This window comes from Lytechinus variegatus, chromosome 3 (assembly GCF_018143015.1).
Source record: "Lytechinus variegatus isolate NC3 chromosome 3, Lvar_3.0, whole genome shotgun sequence".
NCBI lineage: Eukaryota > Metazoa > Echinodermata > Echinoidea > Temnopleuroida > Toxopneustidae > Lytechinus > Lytechinus variegatus.
This window is the reverse complement of record NC_054742.1, coordinates 46,308,357-46,316,034: the sequence shown is the minus strand read 5'-3', so window position 1 is coordinate 46,316,034 and position 7,678 is coordinate 46,308,357.

Below are 7,678 nucleotides of genomic sequence, written 5' to 3'. Positions count from 1 at the left end.
ATATAGAAGGGGAAAAAAGAAGAGGAAAATATGAGGAGGAAGACGAGTGAATAAAATAAGGTGAGGAGATGACTTGCGAAAAAATATTTCATGTCACTAAATGAAATTTTCGGTTGCGCTTCGCGCTCGCATTGCCTGTGCTATGAGATTCATATCTTGCTCAAAAGGCTGATATAGAGCTTAATATTCAAGTTTTGAAGTCAATATCCGAAACATATTTCAGCTCGGAAATTGAGCTTTCATTTTTTTATTTACAGATTGTTTTTAAGTGCTCTGTAAAATTACCAAATGCTTAAAATGTCCGACTTTCAAGCCTTAATAATATCAACAAATTCCACGCTCTCATTAAGCATAGTAGATTAATAAATAAGAAAATAACATTTTCATGAATTCCTAATAACCGAATTGGCCTTTTTCCAGAATGAAATATCGACAGTTTCATCTCGCGCTTAAGAATAATAGGAAGATAGTCGTCATTTTCGTATGATAACCTAATGTCCTTAGAATGCCCCGGTCCTATACGTCAAAATAATAATAATAATAAAATATCAGCTCCCGCTTCGCGCTCGCATCAGTTACTTAGTCTGATCCACATGCACTTCACAATTTTCCTACACATTTCTTGAAATAGTGCTTAAATTGACCCTTTTTACAGATCGGAATATAAATGTTTTCAGCTCGCGCTTCGAGCTTGCATTACTGATCTTCATGATTAAAATAAAATGTATACAGAATGCCCATGTTCTAGGTCTAAATTTACAACAGGTACACGCATGTTTATTGATATGGGCAGCTTGTTATTTATCAAAAACGTGCTTCAATCATCCAGTTTTAGATCAGAATATCAACAATTTCCTGCTCGCACTTCACAATCACATTAAAAATGTAGGAAGATACCTAATTACCGATTATATTCATGATTTACAAAACATGTCTTCCGCTCGCGCTTCGCTCTCGCATCAATTGTTACATACCTATTTCTTTCAAGATTGCAGAAAGTGCTCAGGATGACAGGTCCCTTTTCGATCAGACCAGAACGTTTACCATGTTTACTAGAAATTTCTGCTCGCGCTTGACGTTCGCGGTAATTATCTCGTTATGCATCTTGTTCAGGATCACAAACATTGCCCAGAATGTTAAATTTTCAGGACAAAATACATGAAAGTTCAAAGAAAAAAATAGCTCGGGCTTCGCGCTCGCACATTTTATATAGCGCTTATGAGATTATTTCATATTCATGTTGTTTTATAAGAATAAAGCTTAGAAGTGACTGTGTGAACAAACAAAAATCAACTTTGAGCGGCCGATCAAGGGAAATAATTTCGGGGCCCACCCCCTATTGGCGAAAGCTGAATCCGCCCCTGTGACACATACACACAGAGACAAAATGGTTTCCCCCCATAAAAAAGCAAGGACCCCCAGTGCCCCCCCCCCCGAAAAAATCCTAGCTACGCCACTGGTCGATATGTTGGCCTGTGTATAATAATACGTTTTAACAATTGATCTGGGCACATTCTAATCGAAACAAAGCAAACAAAATAGTCCCTCTCTGTATGAAAGTTTTGGTTTTATCCGCCATTTTTTCATAATCCTTTAATCATTTTATCCCCTGCTGAAGTACTTTCATTGCTGAATTATTGACATCCTGCCCTATTGAGTATATTGCCTCATTCTAAACATTAATAGGAGAAAATGACTTTATCCAACTGGAGAAAGGGGATTTCCGATACTCCGCAGATTCTTAAACACTTGAAAATGTTTATTTTGCTCTTGCTATTGTGACACAGTCAGAATGTGTCTATAAATGCCTTAGGTATTTAACCTGCATAGCTGGCACAATAAAATGTTATCAATGCTTCATAGATTTTTTTCTTTTCATAAGTTCTCTTCGACCACCCCCTCCCTTTATCTCTCAATATTTTTCGATCGTAACCCCTTCTCCCTCTCCTCCTAACCCTCTCTTTATATCTCTCTTTTCGATCGCAACACCTTCTCCCTCTCCTCCTAACCCTCTCTTTCGAGCTCATCTGTATCCCGTTCTTTTCTTTTCAATACCCCTCTCTCTCTCTATGTATTTTTATATAGTGTACACTGGAAGTATTTGTAGTATTATACACTGCACATTAAAAAAACACAAAAATGGATGAACTATGGTGGGATTCAAAAACTTGAAACCTGGCTTTCATAACATCTAATGATGAAAGTACAGCCATTGTTTTTTTTCAGTTTTTCACCTATATAGTTGCAAATTGTTATCAGTCATACATGAATGATTTCAATTCATCAAGTTTGATAGTGCATATTATATACCTTTCTGTGATCATTGAAGCGTTACTCGCACATCTTTCATTTCATTTCATTTCATTTATTGGTTTTTGCAACATTTTTCATAACAACATTCTGGACAAGAAAATACATATCTGAAACTTGACATCAAGATAATGAACAATAGTTTTTTTTTATATATATCCTCAAACATATCTTACATAAATAAATATCATTAAGTGGTATTTTCTGTTACACAATAAATAGGATGATTGCAAGGGTCGTCACAAAAGCAAAGCTTGAAAACGTAACAACCCTGGAAAATAGCCAAAAAGTCCACTGTCTTTAAACGTGCAGGTGCATGAGGGACTGGGAGGGGGGGGGGGGCAAGGGAGATGCTTGGTCCTTCGCATGGAATTTTAGAAAATAACACGTTTTGTTGTTTGATTTTTGATTTATACATGTTCTAGATAAAAGTCAATGTCTAATTAAAATAATGATAACAATGGTAATGATTTTCTTTTTTAAATTTGTTAGGTATTGGTTTAATTGCAATTCTTTTATAGTTCGTTTAAAGGAATAACATGATCTTGTCAGCTTGAGTGAATCTGGCAATGCATTCCAAATATCAGGTCCATGATGTCTTAGTGTTTTATGTGCAATGCTCAGGACTTATTTCTTATTTCTTATTTTTTCTTATTTCTTATTTTTTCTGAAAAATAGTATGATAATTATGCTTCCATTTCATATAAAATTCAGATCTTTTTCATCTGTTTTATCCATTTTGACAGGAAATGAAATGAAAGATGAATCTGATTACGCCACTGTACAAAAGTTAATGAGGCAACAGCAGTCAGACATCCATTTGTTTAATATCATTTGCGAAATCCGTAATACCTACTGTAATATTAGGAATCATATATCAAATGAAAGCATTTACCATCTCATCTCTGAGGAAAAACATGAAAGATGTCATGATCAGTGAAGCGTTGTGTGCTACGCTTCAGTAACCATAAAAGGCCTTCAAATGCACTGTTGCAATTTTTTTGTACAAGGTGCAAAACATAGGCCCTTCTTTCTTTTTTTCTATTTTACTACTCATTTTGACAGAAAATGAAATATGTAAAATTAATGTATTTACACTCAATTACAAAAGGCAACAACAGTCGGATATGGTTCGTCTGTAATCGTTTGCAAAATACGTAATACCGATTAAATACTTTAGAGCTGCATATCCGATGAAAGCATAATCATCTCATTTTTTTTGGTGGGGGATGAGTAATGATCATTGTAGCATTGATCACAAGGTCTGAAAATATGCATTCATAATCATAAATGCGTGACTGATCAAAATTTACAACCAGGTACAAATCAAAGGCTATACCTCCTTCTTCCATATGGTTCATTATATTTTCTGATAGCCAAAGTAGGATTTTTAAAGAAATTTTGAAGAAAATTGGATTAATGAATGTTCTCAGGCACATGTTAAGTTTAGTTTGAAAAATGTAATTAATGGTTTTGATGAGAAAAGAAATGATGCATTGAATTGTTTGGTATGTATAATCAAACGGCATTTATTTTTTCAAAAGTTAAATAGTAAAAAAAACAGTGTTTACGTATGCAAAGAAAAAAATGATTCAATATTATGAAGATGAGAGATGTATTAGTTCTATATCGGGTTAGTTTAACAAATTTAATACTAAATGGATGTCACTTCATTCTTTATTTACTTGAGAGAGATGTTTAAGTATTATTATTGTTGTTTTAGTTCATTTATTGATTGTGTAATAACGTTTGCTTTTGATATTATTTGATTCAATAAAAGGCCTTGGAGGGCTAAGAAGTTGGATAGAAAGGTTTACATGCTCACGCAGTGGCGGCCAAGGAGGGCCGGGGACATTTGCGTTGCTCAACATCGTGCCCCAAAAAAATGAAATAAAAATGAAACAAAAAATAGAAAGGTGAAAAAATGTATAGTTTAAACTGTCATGGGTATCATCCCCAATCTGTTAATGCTCAAAAACAGCATTTTTCACTTTTCAAATTTTGAAATATTCTCATCCAGTTACTGTCAGTTTCCAACAATATTAGTCAATAATATTATTTTTAAGGTCATTAAATAAGATTCAAAATTTCGTTCGCAGTGGTTGTTGATTGATATAAAGTAATGATCTGTTCAATAGGGGAACATGGGACTTAAATCCAGTGTTCAAGTCAAAAAGCACAAACTATTCTCCTCGTGATTCGACTTTTTATTCCTAGTATTCGTTTTACCTAGATACGCATCCATATGCATGTTCATAATTACGAAAAAGTGCTGAAAAAAAATAGCACGGATTATTCATGTAATGAAATGTCATCTTCACGATCGCTGCAAACAGTCTTTAATAGGTTCGTTTTCGAGTCAGTAGGGTTTATATAAAATTTAATTTAATTCGCGCTCGATTTTTTTTTTTAAAGGCCAAAAAAAAATTGTGACCATCTTTGCCCTCTGAAAAATATAATTTTGCCCCCCATTTGCCCCCCCCCCCCCGTTTAAAAATCCAGGTGCCGCCACTTCGCACACGTACGTATCTCCTAACCAATATAGTGTACACATATAGTGGACACTCACCAGCAACGAATATGTGACACACATATACATGACAATAGTAGGTAAAAATATGTCTCTTTCTTTCAAAGATTTTCTACATTCAGGGTAAGCTCACGAAAAGAACATTAAACTAGACTGCGAGAATAATGCAGGAAATATCAGAATAGGACTAAACTGTTTTTTAAACAAAAACCTGAATTACGCAGTGTTGATAATAAACATTAAAACAGTGACTCCCTATTAGATATCCAGGGGGCTGGAAGTTTTTTTCCAAAAAAAAAACTTGAGCAAAAAAAAATTGACTCACCATCAGAGTAAAAAAAAAAATTTGTCCACATCTGAAAGGTGAAAAAAAACCTTGTTTGAATGGAGTAAGGAAAAAATGCATCAACCCAAACTTCCAGCTCCCTCCCCCTGGGTATATGGTGCATACCTTATAAAGGAGAAGTCCACCCCAACAAAAACTTGATTTGAATAAAAAGAGAAAATTCAACAAGCATAACACTGAAAATTTCATCAAAATCGGATGTAAAATAAGAAAGTTATGGCATTTTAAAGTTTCGCTTCATTTCACAAAACAGTTATATGCACATCTCGGTCGGTATGCAAATGAGGAACTGATGACATCACTCACTATTTCTTTTGTATTTTATTATATGAAATATGAACATTTTGATTTTCTCGTCATTGTCATGTGAAATGAAGTTTCATTCCTCCCTGAATACGTTAAATGCCATTATTTTAACATGTTGTGCTTCAGGCAAGGAGGTCCTAATCGTCAAATTCGTAAAACTTGCAATATTGAACCACCAATTTTTGATAGAAATTTTGAAATGTTTTAACTTTGGAAATAATTTTTGCAATTTTGTCAATGTTCTTTACAAATATATTGAAAGCTGTGTGATAAATAATAACGTCTCAACTGGATATTTTACGGTAGGAAAAGGAATACGACAGGGGGATCCTTTATCTCCATATCTTTTTATATTAGCTATAGAAACGCTAGCCATAAACATAAGAAAAAATGAAAACATTCAAGGAATAAGATTAAAAAATACTCATGAAATTAAGTTGTCTCTGTACGCCGATGACATAACGGTTTATTTGTCAAACTTTGAGTCGTATCATCACCTCACGGAAGCTCTAAATGATTTTCAATTATGTTCATCACTCTCACTGAATTACGATAAGACGAAAGCAATGTTTATAGGACAATTCAGTTTGCAAAAGCCATCTATACCAATAGATATAAAGTTTTTTAACGTTTTGACAATTCTTGGAATCGACATCTCTTACTCTTTTGAGGATAGAATGGCGCAATTACAAAGAATTTTATCCAACATTAAATCTCAACTAAATTTATGGAAAGCCAGGAATTTATCATTATACGGGAAAATCCAAATTGTAAAAACTTTTGCTACCTCCCAGCTGTTATATGCAGCCAGCATATTATCTATACCTTATTCATTTATTCATTAGGTGAACACATTACTGTATGAATTCATTTGGGGTGGTCCTGATAGAGTAAAACGTGAAGTTTTGGTTAAAGAATAGAATGACGGGGGGTTAAAGATGACTTGCCTCAAATCGATTATTCAAGCTCAGAAAATGAAATGGGTTTCGAGACTTTTCTCTTCAACATCGAAGGGCTGGAAAGGTATATGTTTAGAATTGTTGTCACCTGTCGGTGGAGAATACATTTTTTATTGTAATTTTGATATGAAATATTTGAATATTGAAGTGTCAAATTGGTTGATGGACATTTTACAAACATTGTGTTTATTGGAAAGGAAAATAGATATTACCAATGAGTTTATATGGAACAATCAATATATCACATATAAAGGAAAATCTATCTATAGACCAAACATAAAAGAAAAGGGATTCACCAAAATTACTGATATGTTAGATGAATTTGGACGCCCACTACGCTGGAGGGAAGCGAAGGAAAGGGGGTTAAAGTTTACTGAGTATTTTGAATTGTTTACACAAATTGTTTATATGTATCAAAATTTTGTTTGATTTGTGAGTTACCTATCCTCTTTGGAAATTCTTACCAAAATTTGTCAAAATGCTCCTTTATCATGTCAGTATATCAAAAAATTAAGTTCGTGCTTCGCGCTCGCATTTAATAGTTTGAGACATACAGCTTGTTCTTTATTTGAATAAAAACGCACTTAGACTGTCCAGTTTTCAGGTCGGAATGTCATAATATATTGAGTTCGTGCTTCACACTCTCATTATTTAATTGGTGATACTTGTATCCTCTTCATTAATCACTAAAAACAGTCCTAATTGAGTCCCTTTTTTTTTTTTTTTCATGATTATAAAATCTCCTCAGAGTCTTCAGGTCTAAGGACAAATATACAAAGAATTTGAGCTCGCGCTTCGCGCTCGCATTATATATTAAGACTACGTGATATACCTTATCTTGTTTTCAACAATAAAACAGTATACACTTAAAACTTTAGTCTTTAATTAGGACTATACCCCCAGAACCCCCCCCCAAAAAAAAAAATGTTGATGAAAATATTTTCGGCCCCCCCCCCTATTGGCGAAAGCTGGATCCGCCCCTGTAGTGAGTGAGTGACATCATCGACTCTCTAATTTGGATGTAACTGACTCGTTCATAAACTATTTTGTTAAAAATAAGCGACACTTTCAAATGTCATAACTTTCTTATTTTACATCCGAATTTGATGAAATTTTCACCATTGTGCTTGTCTGATTTTTCTCTATTGATTCAAATTAACATTTTTCTGAGGTGGACTTGACGTTTAAAAACTCATGACAAAATGGAAGTTGTTGACATGAAACTTC